This window comes from Rattus norvegicus, chromosome 1 (genome assembly GCF_036323735.1).
Source record: "Rattus norvegicus strain BN/NHsdMcwi chromosome 1, GRCr8, whole genome shotgun sequence".
Classification (NCBI taxonomy): domain Eukaryota; kingdom Metazoa; phylum Chordata; class Mammalia; order Rodentia; family Muridae; genus Rattus; species Rattus norvegicus.
Window position 1 is genome coordinate 14,742,186 of NC_086019.1, and position 25,776 is coordinate 14,767,961.

A 25,776-nucleotide genomic window follows, 5' to 3' on the forward strand; every position below is an offset into this window, starting at 1 on the left:
AAGGAATTAAAAATGGAAATAGAAGCAATCAAGAAAGAACACATGGAAATAACCCTGGACATAGAAAATCAAAAGAAAAGACAAGGAGCTGTAGATACAAGCTTCACCAACAGAATACAAGAGATGGAAGAGAGAATCTCGGGAGCAGAAGATTCCATAGAAATCATTGACTCAACTGTCAAAGATAATGTAAAGCGGAAAAAGCTACTAGTCCAAAACATACAGGAAATCCAGGACTCAATGAGAAGATCAAACCTAAGGATAATAGGTATAGAAGAGAGTGAAGACTCCCAGCTCAAAGGACCAGTAAATATCTTCAACAAAATCATAGAAGAAAACTTCCCTAACCTAAAAAAAGAGATACCCATAGGCATACAAGAAGCCTACAGAACTCCAAATAGATTGGACCAGAAAAGAAACACCTCCCGTCACATAATTGTCAAAACACCAAACGCACAAAATAAAGAAAGAATATTAAAAGCAGTAAGGGAAAAAGGTCAAGTAACATATAAAGGCAGACCTATCAGAATCACACCAGACTTTTCGCCAGAAACTATGAAGGCCAGAAGATCCTGGACAGATGTCATACAGACCCTAAGAGAACACAAATGCCAGCCCAGGTTACTGTATCCTGCAAAACTCTCAATTAACATAGATGGAGAAACCAAGATATTCCATGACAAAACCAAATTTACACAATATCTTTCTACAAATCCAGCACTACAAAGGATAATAAATGGTAAAGCCCAACATAAGGAGGCAAGCTATACCCTAGAAGAAGCAAGAAACTAATCGTCTTGGCAACAAAACAAGGAGAATGAAAGCACACAAACATAACCTCACATCCAAATATGAATATAACAGGAAGCAATAATCACTATTCCTTAATATCTCTCAATATCAATGGCCTCAACTCCCCAATAAAAAGACATAGATTAACAAACTGGATACGCAATGAGGACCCTGCATTCTGCTGCCTACAGGAAACACACCTCAGAGACAAAGACAGACACTACCTCAGAGTGAAAGGCTGGAAAACAACTTTCCAAGCAAATGGTCAGAAGAAGCAAGCTGGAGTAGCCATTCTAATATCAAATAAAATCAATTTTCAATTAAAAGTCATCAAAAAAGATAAGGAAGGACACTTCATATTCATCAAAGGAAAAATCCACCAAGATGAACTCTCAATCCTCATCTTCGGTTGGTTTATATACAAGTGTGCAATTTCTAGGCTTGAAAGTAAAATGATGCTATCTGGTGCTGGATAGAGGAGCCTTATTTTTTATTATGGCAGCTTGCTATTTTTGTAATATGGTGATTTGGTTGAACACATTAAAGTACAGTAGTAACTGATCTCCCCCTCTTCCTGGATGAGTGAGGAGATGATTAAATGTTGATGTCAGCATCCATGAGCATATTCAGATGAGCTTCTGCTTCTGTTGAAAAGGATGCTGTGTTTGATTGTGGTCCGAAGCTTTGAAGCACTACTTGGCATCTCCTTCCTTGGAGGTCTCACTGTTTAAACATAACAGATTTGATAGCTTGTTGGTAAGGTGAGGTCCAGCTTGTCTCCACTAGGTCATCTTCATGTGAATCCGGTGGTTATACGGTTTTGTTCTAGGGATATTTCATTTTTTTAAATAACGGTTTTAGCTGACATTCATGGAGAGAATGAATCCTTAGAAGTGTGCCACTAGTGAAAGGAAATCCTGTCTAGAGTATGTTTCTTTACAAAGCTGTGTCACACCATCCTTTGGGCCCTCTGCTGGAAAAGTAGAATCAAGTCTCAAATAATGCCTTTTAAATTGTATCCTCTAGTATTATAGATGTAGGACAGTACTGTATCATACCTCTGTGGATGTAAAATAGCTTGTACCTGCTTTATGATACGTAGTAGTGACCGTGCTTTATCAGAGCTGTTTTTAATGATGTTGCTCAGAATGTTTTCTTTCCAGATGATGATTGAGAAGCTAATTTAAAAAAAAATGGTGCCAGGTACCACAAGAGTAACAGAACTGTGCTGTTTTCTCGGGTTTTGTTTTTTTACTTTTTTTTTTTAATGGAGTGTGCTGGATGTCTCTACAGTTTTGTTCAGATGACTGCAGAACCTGGAAAAGCTGTTTGCTGCTGTTGATGCATAACACACTGCTATTATTGGTCTTTTTATATAAATATAAATATATATATACAGATATATAATTTGAATTTTTTGAAACTTTACCTGTGCTGTCAACTTTCGAAAAAAGTATCCCCGTTTACTGTGTTGAGTTGGCACTGTACAGAAATTAACAGCCATATTGGTCTAGAAATGTTGAACTTAAGTTTTTTCCATTTGTACAGGGGTAACACACTGTATTAAATATGTAAGGTCTTATATACGTGGGTTTGATTACAAAAACTAATAAAGTATTCTCTAAATAAAAAAAAAATAAAGTAAAAAAAAAAATCAGGTTGTAGATAGATCTGTAAGGCACTTTCTTAACTAGTGATTGATGGTGGAGGGTCCAGCGTGGTCTCCATAAGAAAGCAGGCTGTGCAAGCCGTGGGGAGCAAGTCAGTGAGCAACACCCCTCCTCGCCTCCTGTATTATCAGTTCCTGCCTCCAGGTTCCTGCCATGCTTGGGCTCTGTCTGGAGTTCCTTTAATGCTAAACAGTGATGTGGGAGTGTAGGTCAAATAAACACTTTCCACCAGCCCCCCCCCCCCCACCTCAACCAACCAAAGAAACACACTCCCCAATTCAGACAAGCTCAAAACTCAAAGCAAGGGCATAGTGGCACACACTATGGAAGTGTTATTTCTAGCACTTGGGAGACAGAGACAGGAAGAGCTCCATAAGAGTGAGTTCCATAAGCGCCCTTGCTACACAGAAAAACCCTGTAAAACCAAAAACCAAAAGGAAGGGAACAAAAACAAAAACAAAAGAAAGAGCTAAAACAAACAAAAAACATGCAGAAAAAAAATACTCATGCACATAAGACAAAATAAATCTTTAAGATCTCGTCTGAAAAAAAGATTCAACTTTGATACAAATAATAGAAAACTTACTTGAGCCAGCATAGACAAATAAATTGTAATTTGTTGTGCCCGTAACCACACTGTGGTGAAGGGCCTCAGCCAGCCACGTCTCAAGATACCAGCACATATGGTCAGAACTCTGACAGGCCTCACTGCTGTCCTGTTGTTCTCTCCCCCGTGCAGGGCAACTTCTTTAAGCGGCCATAATCTTCTGGTTTAGGTCTTTTATTAAACATAGAGTATGCAAATATCTTTATTAAATCTATAACTTTAGAGGTTCTTCTCTTTTTAAGCCTTGTGAACCTTGACTCAGAGTAGAGCACGGGTAGCTCAGCTTATTCTGTGGACTATACTTCCACTGAGAGAACCAGAAGGGAGACAGCCGCAGACCAGGAAAGTGGGTGAGGGTGAGGAGCAGTATGGTTCCAGGGCTGAGCTTTCTGACCTACCCCACTGGTCTGCAAATGGCTCATCGCAATGACACATTCACTGGAACAGGCCGTGTCCAGAACAAGGGTCACACTGCTTTAACATAAAGCACCTCCAGCTCCCAGGGTAGTGCACACAGGCCTAAACGGTCTCATAGCTCACAGCCATATGCTCTGCAAAGCTGAGTACTGGGTCTTCCTACTCAGTACCCCATATCCGTTAATGCCATACCATCCAAAGAAGGGACAGCAGACCTCCAGGCAACTTCACACGTCTGTCCCGAGGAAGAGACAGACCTCAAGACGTGCTTCCCTAGAGATGGCAGCGTTTCTGGTCCAACTCATCCCATTTCCCACACCACTGGGAATACTTTTTTCTCTCTTTCCACCCTTCCTCCTTCACTTCCTCATCCTTCACTATCCCTTCTTCCTCTTCCTCTTTTTCCTCCTCTTCCTCTTCTCTTTTCTTCCTTTTCCTGGTTGGTTGGTTTTTGTTTTGACACAATGTTTTAATATAGCCCAGGTCAGCCTCAAATTTGTGATCCTCAGCCTTCGCCTCCCGAGTGCTGAGAATCTGAGGCCTCAGCCTCCATGTTTAGCACTAAGCAATGGTTTCTTAAACACAATTCTGCTGCCCCCATGATGCACAAAACCAAAAAACAGGCTAAAATAATATTTTAAACTTAATCAGAATTAAACACTCCTTGAGTGGGTTTGGTGTGGCACCTGCATGTATCTTCATTGTTTGAAAGGCTAAGAAAGTGAGATTAAGGTCACAGTGGGCTGCATAGAGAGAATGTTTGCCTTGAAACAAAAACAAAGACTGAGGAATGTGGCCCCAAGGCTGCGTGCTTGAGTATCATGCTCAAGGATATTTGTAGTGAGAATTTTTGGAATTTTGTGTTTAATAAAAAAAACAAACCAGAAATATTGTAAAGTATGCTTTCGTTTTAATCCCTGGTGTGGGATGTGGGGCTGCTTCAGGTTGTCCACAGCAGCTGACTGTGATTTGCCTCATGCTCTAGTGGGGGTGCAGTTTTGCCAGCTGCAGGTAGTTTCTGCGATATTTGGAATTCTGGGGACTTATTAGAGGTTGTATAAATGCTGGGACCCTGAGAAGGTCGGTCGTTTGTTGGCTGGTTGTTGGTCGTTGCTGGTTGCCGTTGGTCACAGTGTGTTAAGTAGTCATGCACCAAGAGGAGACAAGAGGAAGAAATTAGATACCCTGATGGTGAAGATCAAACTCGCTCAAGGAACTTGATGACTCTAATCAGCTCAGTCTAATGATAGTGTCACCCCTTTCTGACACCCGACTTTTTCAGGGATCTCTTTCCTTTGCTCTCTATCCTTGTTTTCTCTCTTATCTAGTGTTAGGGAGTTAAAAGGGTGGCAGAAATAGGGTAGAGAAGGGTGAAAGAAATAACGCACCAAGTAGCAAAAGACAGTCTACAGCTCTTTCTCTCAAAGCCCAACTACGCTCTCAAAGATTGTTACCATGAGAAACTTTACCATTATAATTCAGTAATCAATTCCGAGATAACTTTTGTAAACTGTACGTTTTAGTTCTTTCTCTTTGGCTATAACAGAATTTCCCACCAGGGTAATTTCTAAAGATGAACATCTAAAACTATGAACTAAATAAGTCTATCATCTTTAGAAGGATTGTGGCCTTGACATTTGCTTGGTTTCTGGTAAGAGGCCCATTTAGCTTCAGCTCATGGTAGAAAGAAAAAGGACAGGCTGCAGCGTAGGGAAGAGAATTTCAGGTACAAGAGTGTGAGGGTACAAGAATGCTGGCCTTGCTTGATAACCAGCTCCCTCAAGAGCCATCCTGCCATGAGGGCACAACCTCCATGACCTAATTACCACACAAAGGGCCAACCTCCCAAGACCTCTTCATTAGCATAAAGTCTAAACATGATTCGTCAAGGGGACCATGCATTTCTTTCTTTTTTTTTTTTTTTTTTTTTAATAAGGACAACATTTATTTGGGGCTAACTTACAGGTTCAGAGGTTCATTATCATCACGGTGTGGAACATGGAGGCATTCAGACAGACATGGTGCAAGAGGAGCTGAGAGTTCTACATCTTTATCTGAAGGCTGCAAGCAGAATACTGGCTTCCTGGCACCTAGGACAAGGGTCTTAAAGCCCACGCCCACAGTGACACACCTACTCCAACAGGGCCACACCTTTTAATAGTGCCACTCCCTGGACCAAGCATATACAAACGATCACATTTCACTCCCTGGCTCCCATAGGCTTGTTCAAACGTATGAGTCTATGGGGGCCATATCTAAACATAGCATAAAAACACATTTAGTCTAAAATTAAAAGTCCCCATAGTCTATGGCAGTCTCCACAATGTTCAAAGTCTCAACAAGTCCAAAGTTCAAAGTCTCTTCTGAGATTTATCCAGTCCCTTAACTTGTAATCCCCAAAGCAAGACAGGAAACCAGCTGGGCAAACTCCAAACTCTGCATCTCCATGTCTGACGTTAAAGCAGTTTTCAGATCTTCAACTCCTTTTTCATCTTTGTTGACTGCAACAAACTTCTTTCTCCTGGGCTGGTTCTACTTCCTGTTAGCGCTTTCCTCAGCAGATAGCCCAAGGCTCTAGCGTCGCAAATATCTTGGGGTCTCCGAGGCAATTTCAGTGTTACAACTTAATTCAATGTCTGGGATCCACACATGAACTTCTGGGCTCCTCCAAAGGGCTGGCATCACTTCTCCAGCTCTGCCCTCGGTAGTACTTGAAGCTCAGGTTGATCCACTCTGCTGACACTGCTGTTCTTGGTGATCATATCATGGTACTGGCATCTCCAATACACTGGAGTCTTTCTCTGCAACTAAGTTTAACCAGTACCCTCTCATAGATTCTCTTTATGGTGACAAGCCTCAAATCCTTTGCACGACCCCTTCAGTCCTGGGCTGTCAACTGCAGCTGAGGCTGCACCTTCACCAATAGCCTTTCATGGCCTCTTAGAACACCAAGCCTCAGCAGCTCTCATGACACCTTCCAGCCTTCAAAGCCAGTACCACCTTGGTGACTATTAACACTTACCGAGGACAGCTGCAGCACGAGGTACACCCTTGGCTATCTCTGGAATACAGCTTCTTTGTGCTCTCAGAAAACACTCCCCAGGAGATTTCACCTCAGTAATTCTGGTCTCTTACTCACCACTAATTTCTTAGCTCCAGCTCACCAGCATCAGTTGTCCCAGTCGTCCCTTCTGTTTTTCACTCTAAAGCCAGAGCCACATGGACAAAACTGCTGTGTTGTGCTGCTTGCTGGGGCTGGAACGTGGCCTCCCCTTAGTCTTTTACCAGCTTTCTGTTTCCAACTCCCTCACTGCCTAAACTTGGCTGACCTGGATCTTGCTTTGTAGATTGACCTTGAACTCAGAGATCAGCTTGACTGTCTCCTGGGATTAAAGGTGTGTACCACCATGCCTGAATCTAAATTTAGTTGGGTAGGATCTTGCCCAAAAGTCCTACTCCCTTAATCTGCTATCTCCTGAAACATAGGATTCAGTTCCATTTTACTTCCTGGTGTCCCTTTAATATTTGAACCATATATTTTATATTTTTCTTTTCGAAGCTTGCTATGCTTGCTTAAAATGCTCTTCATGAGACAACCAGAGAACACAGTCTATGATAGGCGTTTCTGAGACGTCCTTTGTCAGGGCAATTAATCTGAGTTTCTTCACCTTAGCCTCAGGCAGACTCTTCAGACAAGGGCAAAAGGAAGCCATGTTCTTCACCAAAATATCACAAAAAAACCCTCGAGGCCACATACTGAAGTTCTCCACTGAAACCTCTTGGGCCAGTTCCACACAATTTAAATCATACTCAGTAACAAAGTCTTCCATATTCCTACTAGGATAGCCCATTAAGCCCCATTTAAAGCATTCTACTGCTTTCCAAATCCAAAGTCCCCAAATCCACATTCTTCCAAACAAAAGCACGGTCAGGCCTGTCACAGCAATACTCCATTCCTGGGACCAACTTCTGTCTTAGTTAAGTTTTACTGCTGTGAAGAGACCATGACCAAGATATCTCTTTTTTTTTTTTCTTTTTTTTTTTTTTTTTCGGAGCTGGGGACCGAACCCAGGGCCTTGCGCTTCCTAGGCAAGCGCTCTACCACTGAGCTAAATCCCCCAACCCCCCAAGATATCTCTCTTTTTTTTTTTTTTTTTTTGGTTCTTTTTTTCGGAGCTGGGGACCGAACCCAGGGCCTTGCGCTTCCTAGGTAAGCGCTCTACCACTGAGCTAAATCCCCAGCCCCCCAAGATATCTCTTAATAAGGACATTTAACTGGGGCTGGCTTACAGGTTCTGAGGTTCAGTCCATTATCATCAAGACAGGAGGAACATTGCAGAATCCAGGCAGGCATGGTGTAGGAGAAGCTAAGAGTTCTACATCTTCATCTGAAGGCTGATAGCAGAATACTGCTTGGGACCAAGCATCTCTGAACCACAGAACAGTGTAGGATAGGACGTGGGTGGAAGTTTAAACACTATTATGTTCATATGAATATGCAGTTATTCTAGTACTACCTGTTGGAAAGATGGTTCTTTTTCCATGACTACCTCTACACTTTTGTCAAAGGCTGGTTGTTCATAGATACATGAATCAATTTCTTATTGCTCTGTTTATTGGTATTCATCAATAACACAGAGACTTGAGTCCCACACTTATTTGCTAAGTTGTAACTAGGCAGAATTAGCCTTCCAATTTGTTGTATTTTGTTTTTCAAAGTCGTTTTTAGCTGTTAAGGACCTTGGCATCTTCATAACAACTTGTCAGTTACTACCAAAATGACAGCTGAGGTTTTTTTTTTCTTTTTTTTTTTCTTTTTTTTCTTTTTTTTTTCTTTTTTTTTCCGGGGCTGGGGACCGAACCCAGGACCTTGCGCTTCCTAGGTAAGTGCTCTACCACTGAGCCAAATCCCCAACCCCCCAGCTGAGTTTTTTTTAATCTTTATTTATTTATTTGCTATGAACAGGGTCTCACTGTGTACCCCAGGCTGATTTTAAAGTTGGGTTTCCCTTACCTTACCCTACCAAGTGCTAAGTTATAGGCACGCACTGACCATATATTCTGTTTAGAGGGTTTTTTGGTTTGTTTGTTTTTTTGTTTTTGTTTTAATTTAGGTAAAGTAGTTCAGGGGTAGCACAGACCTATGTATAGTCTCTGCACCGAGTACATGAAGAAAGGAAGATTGAGAGATCAAGATCATGTTCAACTAGAAAATTGAGACCTGCCTCATAGGTGTATATGTGTGTGTATATGTATATGTGTGTGTGTGTGTGTGTCTATGTGTGTATTATATAAAGTTAACAGGACAACTAGGTTCAGTGGCATGTACCTATAATCCCATCCACTCAGGAGGCTGAGATGAAACATTATGAAGTTATGCTCATCTCAAAAGATTTTCACGGGGTTGGGGATTTAGCTCAGTGGTAGAGCGCTTGCCTAGCAACTGTAAGGCCCTGGGTTCGGTCCCCAGCTCTGAAAAAAAGAAAAAGAAAAAAAAAAAGATTTTTACATGATGTATAACTTAACAATTTAATCTTCCTTCCTTCCTTCCTTCCTTCCTTTTTTCTTTCTTTCTTCTGTTGCATTTAGCTTTTGCTATCCTGCCTTGCTCCAGGAAGAGGCTGTGCTACTAGTCCCCACCCAGTTTCCCCTGAGTCCATGGATAAATGACCCAGACACACAGTTGCTCAATTTCAACTTGCCTTTGGAATTGCTGGGTGCTACTCTCTTGGAAAAGTGTGCCCTTAACAATATTCTTATCTCCGTACCTCCCACCTGCCCTAAACTTTAGTTGCTAAGATGCATCTAGTCCCTGCTAAACACCCCTGACTACCCACCTATAGGAGCAGTCACAGACCACCCCTCCTCCCCTGGCCTCACATGCTGCTTGCCTTTTCTCTCTCTCGTCTGTTGAACTCCTCATTCCTCCCTTGTATCTGTCTGTTTTCCTCCAGGGACCCAGAAGTCTCGCCTATGCCTTCTGCCCAGCAATTGGCCCATGGCTTCTTTACTGACAGATTAAGAACCAATTGGGGAACAGGACCTTATCATCAGATCCACCTATAACCTCACCTTTTGTGTCCAGTTAAAAAAACTAAAACCTCTTCTCCCAACCTCTTCTCTCAGACATAAATTGAACAAAAGCATAACAATCATGTAAATTACACAGTATGATATACAAATGACATTCATAATATTCGTCAATTAGATAAAGTACTCTACCATCATTTGTAACTTAAAGAATTATGATTCTATACCTAGATTATGTTTTAGATTTAGCCTGTAATGCTATCTGAAAACCATGTCTTCCACTCTATAACCTCTTTCAAAAATGTTAAACAACTTGTTTGATTATGAGACTAAAACTAGTCTTTAACCCTTCTGAAATCTGAGAAAAACTTAAACATTACATGGGTATAGAGGAAACACAACACATAGCTTCTCAAATGTAAACAACTACAGAGACAGATGACGACTTGGACAACCCCCTAATTCCTTAAAAGGTTGGAGTATTAGCTTTCTGGCCTAGACCTTTGCAAAGCAGAATTATTAATGACTCCTTACCCTGTCTTTGCAGAGCCAACAGTTAACTGTCCTGCAAAATGTGTCCTTTTCCTGGAAAGTATTTTGTGTGCATATGAAATAGGCAATTTCTGACCAGGCTACCTTGCCATGATAGGCAACCTCACCCGGAGGGGACGATGACCAATTTCTTCTATGAACCAAGAGCAGATATGTCTCATTGTCAAATGATTAAATAACATTAAATGTCACATTCTGTGGATTTCTGATGTTTTTCAAGACTCTCTCTCTCTCTCCAACACACACACACACACACACACACACACACACACACACACATATATATATATATATATATATATATATATATATATATATATATCTGAATCTAATATAACCAAGAGTTTGCTATCTGGTCCTTAACTCATATCACTTAATCATCTAAAAACAGTCTGTAATAGCAGTTATTAGAAGGACTGGGTTTAAGCTTTTTTTTCTTGAATGAATTGCATAGGCACAATACCTAACTAAGAGTAACAATATTAATTTCAATATTTGTATCAACATAAGAAATTCATACCAATGAAAACCTTAAATCTGTGTCAAAATAAATCCCATACCAATATAAAAAATTATAACTTCAATTTTGCATCAATTAAAAAGATTTCTACCATTTAAGATTATGGCTACACAATCAATTCTACCCATTTCCTCCCTGTTCAAAAATATGACCATTCCCAAATTGTCCCTTAAAATGGCAACTTCTATAATGTATAGAATAACCATTACCAGACCTCCAAACCCAGGGAATTGGGCCGATGACTGTCCATAACTTCTTGCTGAACAGGAGCAATGAAAAATTCTTTAAAGGTGTGGGGATGGATAGGAGAATTAGAAAATTTGGTTAGACTTGAGAAAGCTAGCTTTAGCATCTGTAATCCAGTTTCCGTATGCTTAGGAAGCCCAGAACTTAATTGAAGTTCTGACTAGATTCATCTGAAAGGTTGAATGAGGCACAATGACCTGGAATCTGTGACAGTCCCCGAAGCTGAAGCTGTTTTGGGCAGCAACCAGAAGCAGGGATCCAAGCAGGTCAGTTCAGCTTGTCTGAGGATGAATCTCACCAAAGCTGTACACTCTGCAATATACAAATATCACAATCAAAATTTTAGTACCATTAAGATATCCATATAGAGTGTGTAGGGTGCAGAGATCAGTTAAGGATAAAATTCTGCTTCTTGTTTGAGCAGGTGAAAGACAGCTGTCGTTTTTATAGTTTAATTTTGCTAATAATCAATGATAATAACTCTTCATTCATGTCATGTGAAAGATAGCACAAAGAATCTCTACCTGTCCTGTTTGATTCTCTTGAATTTTTCTAGTTCTTTACTGGGTCTCCCCTGTCATATCTGATCAATATCACTCTGGAAGGGCTCCAGAGCCTATTTTCCTTTCCTGTCACACAAATGTAGAGTCTTTCTCCCAAAATGGCATGATGTTGGTCCAATAACTGGAAATCATTAAATGTTTAGCTTGACCTTTCTCCCAGATGAATTTCAATATAACTACCAAACTCAAAATCACACTCATTTTGATAATTAAAACAATTCAAAGCAAATAAAGCCATCTAAACAAATAACATCTGTTGAAAAAGTGCTTCTACTGTCCCCTGCCCCAACCTTCATGAGATCAAGTCCTAAATTATTCATTTAATATATCTGTCTACTTACTGTATGAGCCCATTTCCAGGTTCTCTCTATATATAATTCTCAAGGTCTAAGTCTCTACTGTATGAGATAGGCTAGGCACCCTATCCCCTGCCTTTGATCTAATTTTTTAAGATTGAGTGCCTCAATATTTTAATATCTATTCTTCTTCTGCTTACCATATAAGCCTATTCTTAAGCTTCTAATCTGTCATAACAGAATAATCAATCCCAGAATTCCTGTGGAGCCCACGTTCAAAGAATTTGAGTATCACCCTGGCATAGACCTTTTTAGATTTGCTTTAAAGCATTATTTCATTCAATATCCCTAACTTCTCCTGTCTGAGAGCTTAACATCTCTATATACTTAAGACCATTGAAACTATGACCATTATACTCCCTTCTATCCTTAAAAAGAATTAAAACTTTTAGAATTCTATCCTTTGACTACCTGCTTGTAGGAGCCACACAGTTTTAGCTTTTGTTGTCTGGCTGTCTGCCTCAGAGCAGCCATCCTGTCTCTTTTCACAGCAGGAGATCTCAGCATCTGTGACCTGCTCTCCCTGTGTTCCTTTGCCCAAGTTTTCCCACATGCTGGAGCCACCATGTGACTCACTCTGCTCTGCTCTCTGAGAAACAATTTTTTCCTCTTCCCGGACTTATATTGTATGTGATTTGTTAGCGAATTCCTAAATTAATAGTGGATTCTCACCTTCCGTGTTGTGCACCATCTTTTGCGTTTAGCTTTTGCCCTACATTCTTCTTTCTTTCTTTATTTCATTTTTTCTTTATTTGGATGTTTGTTTGCTTGTCTGTTTGTTTTTGTCAGTCCTGGCAGTCCTGGAACTCCGTTTATAGACCAAGCTGGCCACAAAAGTCACAATGCTAGAATTGAAAGTGTGTGCTACCATGCCTGGATAATTTAGCTTTTTCTTAAATTCAGTACATTTTACTCACAACATTGTATTAGCATCAGTATTATTTAATTCAGAGCATTTTCATCCCCCTTGCTCCAGAACGTCCATGTGTCCCATCAGCTCTCTGCGTCTGTGAGTTTGTGCATTTGGACCTTTTGTGTAAATGAAATCATATATCCTGGGAAACTGTCTCAGTGGTTAAGGTGCTTGCTGCACAGGCATGACAAACAGAGTTTGTATCCCAACATCCATGCAACAAACAAGAGTGCTTTATATGCCCTGCACCAAAGTAGGGCAGAGACAGATTGCTGGGGATTGCCCACTTCCACCACACCCAAAAAATGTGAGCTTTGGGTTCATAGAGAGAGACTGCCTCAAGGATTAAGTGAAGAGTGGTAAAGGAGGCACCCAGTGTCCTCTGTGAGCATGCACCATTTGTACACATATAGCATGCATACACACACACACACACACACACACACGCACACACGCACACATGCACACAAACACAGACAAACACAGACACATACATATACAAAGACATAGACACAGTCATAGAAATAGACATACACAGATACACACACACACACACACACACACACACAAAGACAGACAGACACAGAGAGACACGGACACACACAGACACACACAAAGACATAGACACAGACACACACAGACATAGACATAGACATACACACACACACACACAAAGACAGACACAGACAGACACATACATACACAAAGACATAGACACATACAAAGACATAGACACAGACACACACAGATATAGACATAGACATACACAGACACACACACACACACAAAGACAGACACAAAGAGAGACACAGATATACACAGACACACAGACACAAACACAAGACACACACACAATGTAAAGTCAGAATAAAAGAAATGATACAATATATGCCTTTAAACTTTTCTTCCAGGGCTTGAGTTTAACCTAGGACTTTGTACATTCATGGTCACCAAGCTATTCCCCAGGCCTTCTTCCATTTAGCCTAATGTTCTCATGCTTTATACACATTGTAGCAGGTATCCCCTGGTTGACAACACATTGCTTACATACACCAGTTTGAGGAGAATTGACATATACACCCCCGCCACCTTGCTTCTTTGAGACAGCAGTTAGTTGGTGTCAATTCATGATTCTCCTGCCTCCAACCTCAGTGCTGAAATGGTACGTACCACCATGCCTGCTCGAAAATTGAGAACTTAATTACATCGAATGTTCCATCCCGGGAAAAAACGTATTTCTTTGTAATTCTTCCTTAGTTTCCTTCAGTAACACTGTATTGTTTTGTTTTGTCAATACATATTTTATATGACATAATTATGATTTTACATTAAGCACTACATATTTATTATTCAGCGCATGTGTGCGGTGCATGTGTGTGCATGTGTGCACATGTATGTGAGGCATATGTGCTATGGCATATATTTTGAAGTCAGGAGATGACTTGTAGGTATTGGCTTTCTCCTTCTATCAGTGGTGGAATCAGGTCCTCAGCCCTGATGTGAAGGCAACTTTACTTGCAGAACCATAACGCGGATGTTTTGCAAATATTTATTCTTCTTTATTGCTAATATATGGAAAGATGTTTTTGTATATTTATTCCACTGGGCTTTGAGTTTTTAAATTAATTTTTATTTTATATGTGTGGGTATTTTGCCTGCGTGCATGCCTACTTGCAGCCAGTGCCTACAGAGATCAGGGGGATAGGATCTTCTGGAACTGGACGTACAGGCTGTTGTGAGCCACCATGTGGGTGCTAGGATCAAACCGGGGTCCTCTAGAAGAGCAGCCAGTGCTCTTAACTCCAGAGCCACCAACCCAGCCCCTTGGCATTGTTTTGGTTTCTATTTCCTTTCTGATTTTAATTCCTTCTGCTCACTCTGGCTTTAATTTGCTTTCCTTCTTCAGATCCCTTAAAGTAGAAGCTTTTTTTTTTCTCCATTAATTAATTTATATCACTTTACATCCCAACCACTGGCCCCTTCCTCCTAATCTCCCTCTTACACAGCCCTCCCCATCAAAATAGAAGCTTTAACCAAATTACAACATTTTTTTTCTACTGCAGGTCCATATTATTATAATTTTCCTTCTAAATCGTGATTTAGATTTCATTCAGGTCAAAATACTTTCCAATTTCCCTTTTCGATTTGCCCCCGTCCTGTGTGAGAAGGGGGGCTATTTTGTTTCCAAATAGTTGAGGGTTTTTCAGAGAGTTTTCCATTATTGATTTCTAATTTAATTCTACTGTGGTCTACAATTCTGTGTGATTTGAATCCCTTTTCATTTTATTAAGACACTTTGGTTGCCAAGAATAAGCTCTGCTTTCCTCAGTGTTCCACGTATAACTAGAACAAATGTGTATTTTGTAGCTGTTGGCTGAGTGAGGCGTTGTGTAAGCACCAGGCCAAGGTGGTAGTGCTGTTCAGATATTGAACATTTTCCTTGATTTCCTGTCATTATTTCTTGATTAGGGTGGCGGTGAGGAAGTTTTTTTTTAAGACAGGGACTGATATACTGGCTTAGAGTTCTTTATATAGTTGAAAATAACCTTGAACTTCGAATCCTCTCCTGCCTACACTTTACGAATGCTAGAAATATAAACAGTATCCCCTCCCTGTCGTATGTAATGTTGCATATTGAATCCAGAGGTTTGTGCGTCTTAGGTAAGCACCCTCCCAACTGAGCCACACCCCTATCCTGTAGCAACATCACTGAGAGTGGGATGTGAAAGATGAGGTTGGTGACGGAAGATACTTAAGGAGAGATGTATGTTGGCTTGCAGTTCTAAGGGATGTGTTACATTAGAAGGTGTAACCATACTTTCTGGCTACTCTATTGGTTTTTATATCTACCACCCTTCTCTACCCCAATCCCTTCCAGCACCCCAACACTAGGTAGGAGAGAAAGAAGGTTAGCGGGAAAAGAGTGCATAGATCTCTTTAGACTACTTACTTCCTGCTGATTAGTTGTTGAATACTCTGGCAAGTCTAATCTTCGTAGTTAGGATATCCCATTTCTTCTCATACCATTGCTCATGACCACTTGACAGACTGTAGCAACAGGATCCAGAGGCAGCAGAGGGAGCAGCAGCCCCTGCAGCTTCTGGGGCTCTGGCATTTTTATACCCAGAATTCCAAACGTAAACTATCTTCAGCTAGCAGGATCACGCCCCTGCCAGAGAACGAGACAAATCATAGTCAGCTCCTGTGGGAAATCTGAAGCAGCCCCATGTTCGACAACTGGGATTAAAACCAAATCATGTTCACATAAATTAACTGGATTTTGAACGAAACCAAATTTGTCATTAAAAGTTGGGATGGCGCGGATCCCGGCCCGCAGCAGCTCTCTGCTTCCAAACCCCGTGGGAGAGAGACCTCACCGCCTGATCAGGTGGGCACTCCTGAGGCTGCAGAGCGGAGGAGACCACCAACACTGCCCACCCCTGCCCACATCCCTGGCCCAAGAGGCAACTGTATAAGGCCTCTGGGTTCCCATAGGGGAGGGCCCAGGAGTGGCAGGACCCCTTCGCCTGAGACACCACCGGAACCTGAAGTAAACAGACCGGATAAACAGTTCTCTACACCCAAATCCCGTGGGAGGGAGAGCTAAACCTTCAGAGAGGCAGACACACCTGGGAAACCAGAAGAGACTGCACTCTGTGCACATCCAGACGCCAGAGGAAAACACCAAATGTCATCTGGAACCCTGGTGCACGGAGGCTCCCAGAAAGAGCGGCGCAGATCTTCCCGGTTGCTGCCCCCGCGGAGAGGACTTAGGCAGTACCCCACGAGCAAACTTGAGCCTTGGAACCACAGGTAGGACCAACTTTTCCCCTGCAAGAAACCTGCCTGGTGAACTCAAGACACAGGCCCACAGGAACAGCTGAAGACCTGTAGAGAGGAAAAACTACATGCCCGAAAGCAGAACACTCTGTCCCCATAACTGGCTGAAAGAAAACAGGAAAACAGGTCTACAGCACTCCTGACACACAGGCTTATAGGACAGTCTAGCCACGGTCAGAAATAGCATAACAAAGTAACACTAGAGATAATCTGATGGCGAGAGGCAAGCGCAGGAACCCAAGCAACAGAAACCAAGACTACATGGCATCATTGGAGCCCAATTCTCCCACCAAAGCAAACACGGAATATCCAAACACACCAGAAAAGCAAGATCTAGTTTCAAAATCATATTTGATCATGATGCTGGAGGACTTCAAGAAAGACATAAAGAACTCCCTTAGAGAACAAGTAGAAGCCTACAGAGAGGAATCGCAAAAATCCCTGAAAGAATTCCAGGAAAACACAATCAAACAGTTGAAGGAATTAAAAATGGAAATAGAAGCAATCAAGAAAGAACACATGGAAATAACCCTGGACATAGAAAATCAAAAGAAAAGACAAGGAGCTGTAGATACAAGCTTTACCAACAGAATACAAGAGATGGAAGAGAGAATCTCGGGAGCAGAAGATTCCATAGAAATCATTGACTCAACTGTCAAAGATAATGTAAAGCAGAAAAAGCCACTGGTCCAAAACATACAGGAAATCCAGGACTCAATGAGAAGATCAAACCTAAGGATAATAGGTATAGAAGAGAGTGAAGACTCCCAGCTCAAAGGACCAGTAAATATCTTCAACAAACCATAGAAGAAAACTTCCCTAACCTAAAAAAAGAGATACCCATAGGCATACAAGAAGCCTACAGAACTCCAAATAGATTGGACCAGAAAAGAAACACCTCCCGTCACATAATTGTCAAAACACCAAACGCACAAAATAAAGAAAGAATATTAAAAGCAGTAAGGGAAAAAGGTCAAGTAACATATAAAGGTAGACCTATCAGAATCACACCAGACTTTTCGCCAGAAACTATGAAGGCCAGAAGATCCTGGACAGATGTCATACAGACCCTAAGAGAACACAAATGCCAGCCCAGGTTACTGTATCCTGCAAAACTCTCAATTAACATAGATGGAGAAACCAAGATATTCCATGACAAAACCAAATTTACACAATATCTTTCTACAAATCCAGCACTACAAAGGATAATAAATGGTAAAGCCCAACATAAGGAGGCAAGCTATACCGTAGAAGAAGCAAGAAACTAATCATCTTGGCAACAAAACAAAGAGAAGAAAAGCACACAAACATAACCTCACATCCAAATATGAATATAACAGGAAGCAATAATCACTATTCCTTAATATCTCTCAACATCAATGGCCTCAACTCCCCAATAAAAAGACATAGATTAACAAACTGGATACGCAATGAGGACCCTGCATTCTGCTGCCTACAGGAAACACACCTCAGAGACAAAGACAGACACTACCTCAGAGTGAAAGGCTGGAAAACAACTTTCCAAGCAAATGGTCAGAAGAAGCAAGCTGGAGTAGCCATTCTAATATCAAATAAAATCAATTTTCAATTAGAAGTCATCAAAAAAGATAAGGAAGGTCACTTCATATTCATCAAAGGAAAAATCCACCAAGATGAACTCTCAATCCTCATCTTCGGTTGGTTTATATACAAGTGTGCAATTTCTAGGCTTGAAAGTAAAATGATGCTATCTGGTGCTGGATAGAGGAGCCTTATTTTTTATTATGGCAGCTTGCTATTTTTGTAACATGGTGATTTGGTTGAACACAATAAAGTACAGTAGTAACTGATCTCCCCTTCTTCCTGGATGAGTGAGGAGATGATTAAATGTTGATGTCAGCATCCTTGAGCATATTCAGATGAGCTTCTGCTTCTGTTGAAAAGGATGCTGTGTTTGATTGTGGTCCCAAGCTTTGAAGCACAACTTGGCATCTCCTTCCTTGGAGGTCTCACTGTTTAAACATAACAGATTTGATAGCTTGTTGGTAAGGTGAGGTCCAGCTTGTCTCCACTAGGTCATCTTCATGTGAATCCGGTGGTTATACGGTTTTGTTCTAGGGATATTTCATTTTTTTAATAACGGTTTTAGCTGACATTCATGGAGAGAATGAATCCTTAGAACTGTGCCACTAGTGAAAGGAAATCCTGTCTAGAGTATGTTTCTTTACAAAGCTGTGTCACACCATCCTTTGGGCCCTCTGCTGGAAAAGTAGAATCAAGTCTCAAATAATGCCTTTTAAATTGTATCCTCTAGTATTATAGATGTAGGACAGTACTGTATCATACCTCTGTGGATGTAAAATAGCTTGTACCTGCATTATGATACGTAGTAGTGACCGTGCTTTATCAGAGCTGTTTTTAATGATGTTGCTCAGAATGTTTTCTTTCCAGATGATGATTGAGAAGCTAATTTAAAAAAAAAATGGTGCCAGGTACCACAAGAGTAACAGAACTGTGCTGTTTTCTCGGGTTTTGTTTTTTTACTTTTTTTTTTTTTAATGGAGTGTGCTGGATGTCTCTACAGTTTTGTTCAGATGACTGCAGAACCTGGAAAAGCTGTTGCTGCTGTTGATGCATAACACACTGCTATTATTGGTCTTTTTATATAAATATAAATATATATATATATACAGATATATAATTTGAATTTTTTGAAACTTTACCTGTGCTGTCAACTTTGGAAAAAAGTATCCCCGTTTACTGTGTTGAGTTGGCACTGTACAGAAATTAACAGCCATATTGGTCTAAAAAAAAAAAAAAGTTGGGATGGGATTCCATTGGAGGGGCATCTGGTCACATTGCGTCTTCAGTAGAGAGACAGGGTGTGATGAATAGGACAGGAAGTGGGGTTGCACTAAAAAACCTTGAGCCCTGCCTGCAGTGACTCACTGCCTCCAGCAAGGCCCCATAACCAGCACTTTCTATACAGTATATTAAATAAATACCACAAAATATTACATATCGGCTACACTTCCTAACTGAAAAGGCTAAGTCCTGGCATGGCCCCCAAGAAAGGTGTTGCTTTAGCCTAACTAAGCCTTCATACTTAGTAGGAAAAGAGGATGGAAGAACATTCCACAGGATTACTTTCTTGGACTGTGGAATGTTACTCAGTGGCAAAATACTCGCCTAGCCTGCCGGAAGTCCCAGGGTTTGGCATCCGGAAGCCCCAGGGTTTGGCATCCGGAAGCCCCAGGGTTTGCCATCTCTGCACCACACACAAAAGAAATAAACGATGCTCTCGTGCATGAGGCAGGATATACCAACTAGAATTTTAGAAACGGTCCTAATTTACTTTCTGTTGCTATGATAAACACTGTGACAGAAGCAACTTGGGGAGGAAAGAGTCTATTTGCCTTGACCGTGCCAATCAGTCGTTGAGGGAAGCCAAGGCAGATCTCGAGGCACGAACTCAGGCAGAGATCACAGGGGAAATGCCGATTAGTGACTTGTTCCCCATGGCTTGCTCAGCCTGTCTTATAGGGCCCAGGATTACATGCTGAAAGGTTGCCCTGCCCACAGTGGGACGAACCCTCCCACTTCAGTCATTAACCAAGAAAATGTTTCACAGATCTGCTCACACACCAGTTTGATGGAGGCAATTCCTCCACTGAGGCTCCTGTTCCCCAGGTGACCTAAGTCTGTGTCAAGTTGTCAAAAACTAAACAGCCCATTGGCATAATGTTTCCATATCCAGACTCCTGAGTCTGATGGACTACGCTGACACCTAGCCTGTCTGCCTTACGTGCTTGTTCCTTTGTCCATCACCCTTCCAAATTTGTTTCTTATCTGCACAATGGTGATATTGACAAACCCGTAGTCCTGTTTGTAGATACTAAGATAAACCATGTGCAGCCCTTGGCATCTGGCCCAATAGGATGTGTGCCTTGAAAATGTCAGTCATTTTAGAAGAAGGAAGCCACTGACTTATTCCAGGAGGACACTTCCTGTTTTTCAGTTCCTGCCCTTCAGTTTGAGGCACTTGATTTATATGGAGCCAGGAACACAATTCAAGTACAGACAAGTTTGCAGACGGAGTGTAGTATTTGGTCCCGTGGGCTTGTGGGCAAACTTATCCAGGGCATATGTCATCTTTGCTGGCTTCCTATACATGACATGGTATCGCCACCCACAACTGTTAGGAGCTGGCAGCCATGACAGCTCTGGCAGCCACGTGCTGGATGGTTAAGCGAATCTGGAGCTGATGTCTTTACTCAAAGACATAATTTGGAACCTGCAGATCATGTAAACTAAACCAATACTGTAGAGAGCAGGAATCCAGGGGTAAAATTATAGCTTCTCAGAATTACGCTCCACATTTCTCTTCGGCTGCCTGGTTGGTTCCAAGTATAATTGAGATGTTGACTGTGGGCCACAAAAATGGAGGTGGCTTTGAGTACCAAGCTGTTTCATGAGTTTCTTTTCTCCCTTTGAGGCTTCCTAGTAGCCAAGATTAGCAAACATGGCTGGGTTTCGAATTCCTGGGTTCAAACTACAGAGAAAATGTTTTTTGAGGATTATAAAATATGCTCTTATTTGACAACGGTCCAAACCTAAAAATTATACTGGACATGTACTTTTTATGGTGTTACCACATTGGTTACTTTTTTAGTGTACTTTGTTGTGAAAAGGAAGATAATGGGGTATTAAAAATCCATTAGAGGCAAATCATTTTAAAGGTTGTGTTTTTGACATCTGAATTGTATATTATTACCAAGTTTCTGTAGCCCATCAGATAATATGAATTATGGCTAAATTATTAATGGCAGTTAGAACCTAATTTTTAAAATTGCAGTTGGGCTTATTTGATATTAAAATTACTTTATTCACATTATATTGCCATATTATTTTGATACTAATATTGCATTGAAGACTCAAATGAACACACTTTTCTTTTTTTCAGTATTATGCAATTAAAGCAGAGAGTAGGAAGCTGGGGAGGTGGGGCATTCAGTAAAGTACTTGTTGCACAAGCATGAGGACTTGAGTTAGATCCCTAAAGCCCATGGAAAACAGCCCCCTGTGGTGTTAAATTCCTCTAATCCAGGGTTTTCCTCACCCTTCCTAATGCTGTGAACCTTTAATGCAGTTCCTCATGTTTTGATGACCCCCCAACCAAAAATTATTTGCTACTTCTTAACTAATTTTTCAACTGTTATGAATCACAAAGTAAATATCCGATATGCAGAATATCTAATATGCATACAGGTTGATAATACTGCTCTAAGCCCAGAGATGGGAAGAAGATCCCTGGAACTTGCTGGCCAGCCAGTATGGTTGAATTGTGGAGCTCCAAATTCAGTGGCCCAAAAAGTAAGGTGGACAATGACAGAGGAACACACCTAACATTTCTTTCTGGCCTCCACATGCATGTGTGCAAACACACACACACACACACACACACACACACACACACACGTGCATGCACACGCATGGCCACAAAGCAGAGACGGAGAGTAATAGAAGAACAAGGGAGAGCTGTTTTGCTGATGTTGTAGCATTGTGTTGATAAATTGCTCTTCAGGTAGATGAGGCCCAGGTCCAGGTTTTATGTAGACAAAAACCTAAGTCAACTTTAGAGCATCTCTTGCAGTAAAAAAAAAAATACTCCCCCAATTCTTTTTTTTTTTTGTAAATTTTGAAAAAAAATGCACAACCTTTTGAAAATATTAGTAAAGGCTTCCTTGCTGGGGCTGAGAAAAAGCAAAGGAGGGGTCCCAATGATTCACTTTTATTCACAGTAAGGTCCTGTCCTGATTAATATCACATGGGAATTGGTGATCACTCTCCAATCCCCCAAATTAATGGAAAAAACTCTGGATCTGATACTTGGGGATGGGCAATCATCAACCACCTGCATGAAATTACGAATCATTTTGTTCCTGACAGGGTTCCCTTATCAGGTTTTATTTACATGAGTATGACAATTTAAAGCATTAACATTTTTGAAATTTCCCAAAAGAAATAGCCAAATTTATAACTAGCTACTTTCACGTGTTGTGAGAAATGCATTAAAAAGGATCACATGTTTCCCAAAGTCTTTCTCAGTGGAAATTTTTCTCTGAAGACTTAATAAGTGTGAAAATGAGTCCCTCTCTTCATATTTACTATGCTCTTGAAGAATGTTATATGCAAACATTAGGTTTCACTGGCAGATGAATAAAAACAGAAAAGCAAGGATTCTAAATTTAAAATAAATCCGGTTCACCTGATATACACATTTGAAAGAGGAGGAAGAGGAGGAGGAGGAAGAGGAGGAGGAACAAGAGGGGGACGGAGAGGAGGGGGGAAGAGGAGGAGGAAGAGGAGGAGGAGGAAGAGGAGGAGGAAAAGAGGAGGGGGGAGGAATAGGAGGGGGAGGAAGAGGAGAGGGAGGAGAAAGAAGAGGAGGAAAAGAGGAGGGGGAAGAAAAGGAGGGGAAGAGGAGAGGGAGGAGGGAAGAGGAGGAGGAAAAGAGGAGGGGGAGGAAAAGGAGGGGGAGGAAGAGGAGAGGGAGGAGGAGAAGGAGGAGGAAGAGGAGGAGGAAGAGGAGAGGGAGGAGGAGGGGGAAAAGAGGAAGGGGAGGAAAAGGAGGGGGAGGAAGAGAAGGAGGAGGAGGAAGAGGAGGAGGAGAGGGAGCGTACTAAAAGCTTGTGGTGATGAAAAAGGAGGCACTAATAGAGCACACGGCCCATCCCAATGCTGTTCTATAAGGAATTTTCTCAGAAACCAACTTTGCCTGGGCTTGGGATGAAACTCAACTCATCTGGTAGAACATTTGTCTTGTAGGCAGAAAGCCCTGGGTTCAGTCTCAGAACTGCACACACACACACACACACACACACACACACACACACACACACACACACAGCTGACATATAAAGACCACTAGAATTTAATAAAAAATTACAATAATTACTTATGAGAGAAAAAAACACTTGCTTCTTTTGGACAGCAGCGGTTCTAAAAAAGAACCCCAGTTTAGAAAAGGAATTCCTCTAGCGAAGTTGGAGCTAACAGTGCCTGTACCAAGTAGAGCAATGGTGCTAAGCCGCTTCTCGCACTGTCTATTGATAAGCACTGATTTTTCTGGTGATAACTGGGAAACATCGTGGAATGAACTGGATACATTTGGCTAGCAGCTAATTAGAACACAGGCATGAAAGTAACGGACAGGAGTCCATGCCTCAGCAGCTCCTGGTCCTTCTGACACAGGGAGATGTTTCTGCCCCGGTGCTGGTTCAGAGCTTCGTCCTCTTTCTTTGCAAACTTCATGGTCAGGGAGAGCTGTAGAGAGCTTTTTGGTCACTCTGTTTAAGATTTTTGTTGTCTTCATTCTTTTTACTTTTTTTTTTTAAATAAACAGGTTTATTTAATATATATGAGTATGCTGTAGCTGTCTGATACACAAGAACAGGGCATCAGATCCCATTGCAGATGGTTGTGAGCCGCCATGTGGTTGCTGGGAATTGAACTCAGGACCTCTGGAAGAGCAGTCGGTGCTCTTAACCGCTGAGCCATCTCTCCAGCCCTCTTTTTACTTTATAGTCAGCACCCAAAGGTGTAGATATTATTATTTCAGCTCTGTTTTAAAACAGGGTCTTGTTAATATAGCCCACACTGACACCAATCTTACAATCCCCGTTTCAGTGTTTTGAGTGATCCTGGAGTATATGTACTTTAAGGCCATGTGTGGGGGTTTGGTGAAGGATTGGGGGTTGTGGTTTTCGTGTGTGTGTGTGTGTGTGTGTGTGTGTGTGTGTGTAAATTGAAATGTCTTTATCAATTGAATATATGGTATGGACTTAAAGAGGGAGGGGGAGGTGGAGTAACAATTCCTATGAGTGTCCCTTTCTGATGTGTTTATAGCATCTAATTTCTGAAGTTAGGAAAGCAGTACGAGGTAGAGAGGAACACGGCCGAATTCTGGGGACAAAGGACGGAGAGCATGCGACTTGTCAGAACGTTAGAGCCAAGGGTTAGAGCAGATGACAGGTACCAGAGCCACCAGCACAGCCATTTCATAGGAATGTGTGGGGCAGCAGGCTGTGAAAGGTACCCTGATTCCTGGTCAAGATAGGTCAAATCCCCGGGGACCCTAAGGGACAGCAGGAGCGTTCTCAGTCTCCTAGGAAATCAGGTCCCTCTCCCTTTCTAAGCCAGCCACACCCCCTGTAGAGAGGTTTAAGACAGAGCGGTCACGTAGGGCAACGCCCCAAGCCCCTCCTCCACAGGTGAGGACTTGACTACAGGTCTAGTAGGCTCAGGACAGATCGGTCCTGTAGAAGCAGGGCCACGCCCCCAAATATGTAGATGAGGTCCGACCCATCCCAAAACTGTATTTAAGAATCCTATCCAGAGGGATTAGAGGTGTGGAAGAATTATTCCATTGTCTGAGAGCTTCTGTCCTAAGAGCTGTAACACCGCCGCTTGGGGAAGAGATCTCTCCTGAAACCACCACCAGAAGCCGCCCTGCACCCCTCGCCAGCTCCGTCAGTCTCCGGCTGGCTCAGCAATAAGCAGCCCCAACAGAAACAGAGGCAGAGGGGTGGAAGCAGTTACCCCTCCCTGCCTACGTTTTCTCTCCTTTGTCTGAACCGGAACTCCTAGCTGGACCAGGGGTCTCCATGGAAGGCCTCCAGCAGGATGATGGTTGAGAAGGCAGATTGTGGATGGTTTGTGTACTCAAAGGCCTAATGCAGATTGTTCTTGAACAGTAGTTTTCAACCCATGGTTTGTGACGCCTTGGCGGGGGGGGGGGGGGGGGGGGGATGGGGGGGATGGGGTGGGGAGTGGAGGGTAAAATGGCCTTGAGATGGTCAGAAATGTTGGCTATCTACATTACGGATTCATAACGGTAGAGAAATTGCAGTTATGAAGTAGCAGCAAAATATTTTATGGTTGGGGGGGGTCACCATACGGTGAGAAGATGTATTAAAGGGTCGCAGCATTAGGAGGGCTGAGAAGCACTACACTAGAAACTTGAATATAAAGGAAGAATGAAGAAATGATTATAATTAATTAGGCAACCAAGGACAAAGAAATATTTTAATAGTCTAATGAGGGAGACTTGAATTAATATATATAATATATATAATATGTATATATATTATATAAATAATTTCCGTGTCATTATAGCCCAGTTTTTCCTTGAATACAAAGTTCTCTTAGCCTCTTGGGGTCTGGGACTACAAGTGTGAGGTACGTCACTCGAATATCTTACTGTTTTTCAAAGGCAGGTCCTCATGTGTT

The 25,776-nt window shown here is 41.7% G+C and overlaps 1 long non-coding RNA gene across 4 annotated transcripts; it reads right to left on the reverse strand.

Moving 5' to 3' along the window:
• Window positions 1-1,261: 1,261 nt before the first annotated feature.
• Window positions 1,262-25,236, reverse strand: LOC102549339 (uncharacterized). 4 transcript variants are annotated; one of them, XR_005497268.2, is made up of 4 exons: window positions 25,101-25,236; window positions 15,617-15,835; window positions 11,032-11,146; window positions 1,262-1,515 (listed from the first exon to the last, which is right to left on the reverse strand). It is a non-coding gene; the product is annotated as an uncharacterized LOC102549339 (long non-coding RNA). The 4 variants fall into 4 exon arrangements; XR_010062781.1 differs by lacking the exon at window positions 1,262-1,515 and adding an exon at window positions 4,377-4,599 and having other exon boundaries at window positions 5,450-11,146; XR_010062780.1 differs by lacking the exon at window positions 1,262-1,515 and adding an exon at window positions 16,296-16,497 and having other exon boundaries at window positions 4,377-11,146; window positions 25,101-25,229.
• Window positions 25,237-25,776: the final 540 nt, after the last annotated feature.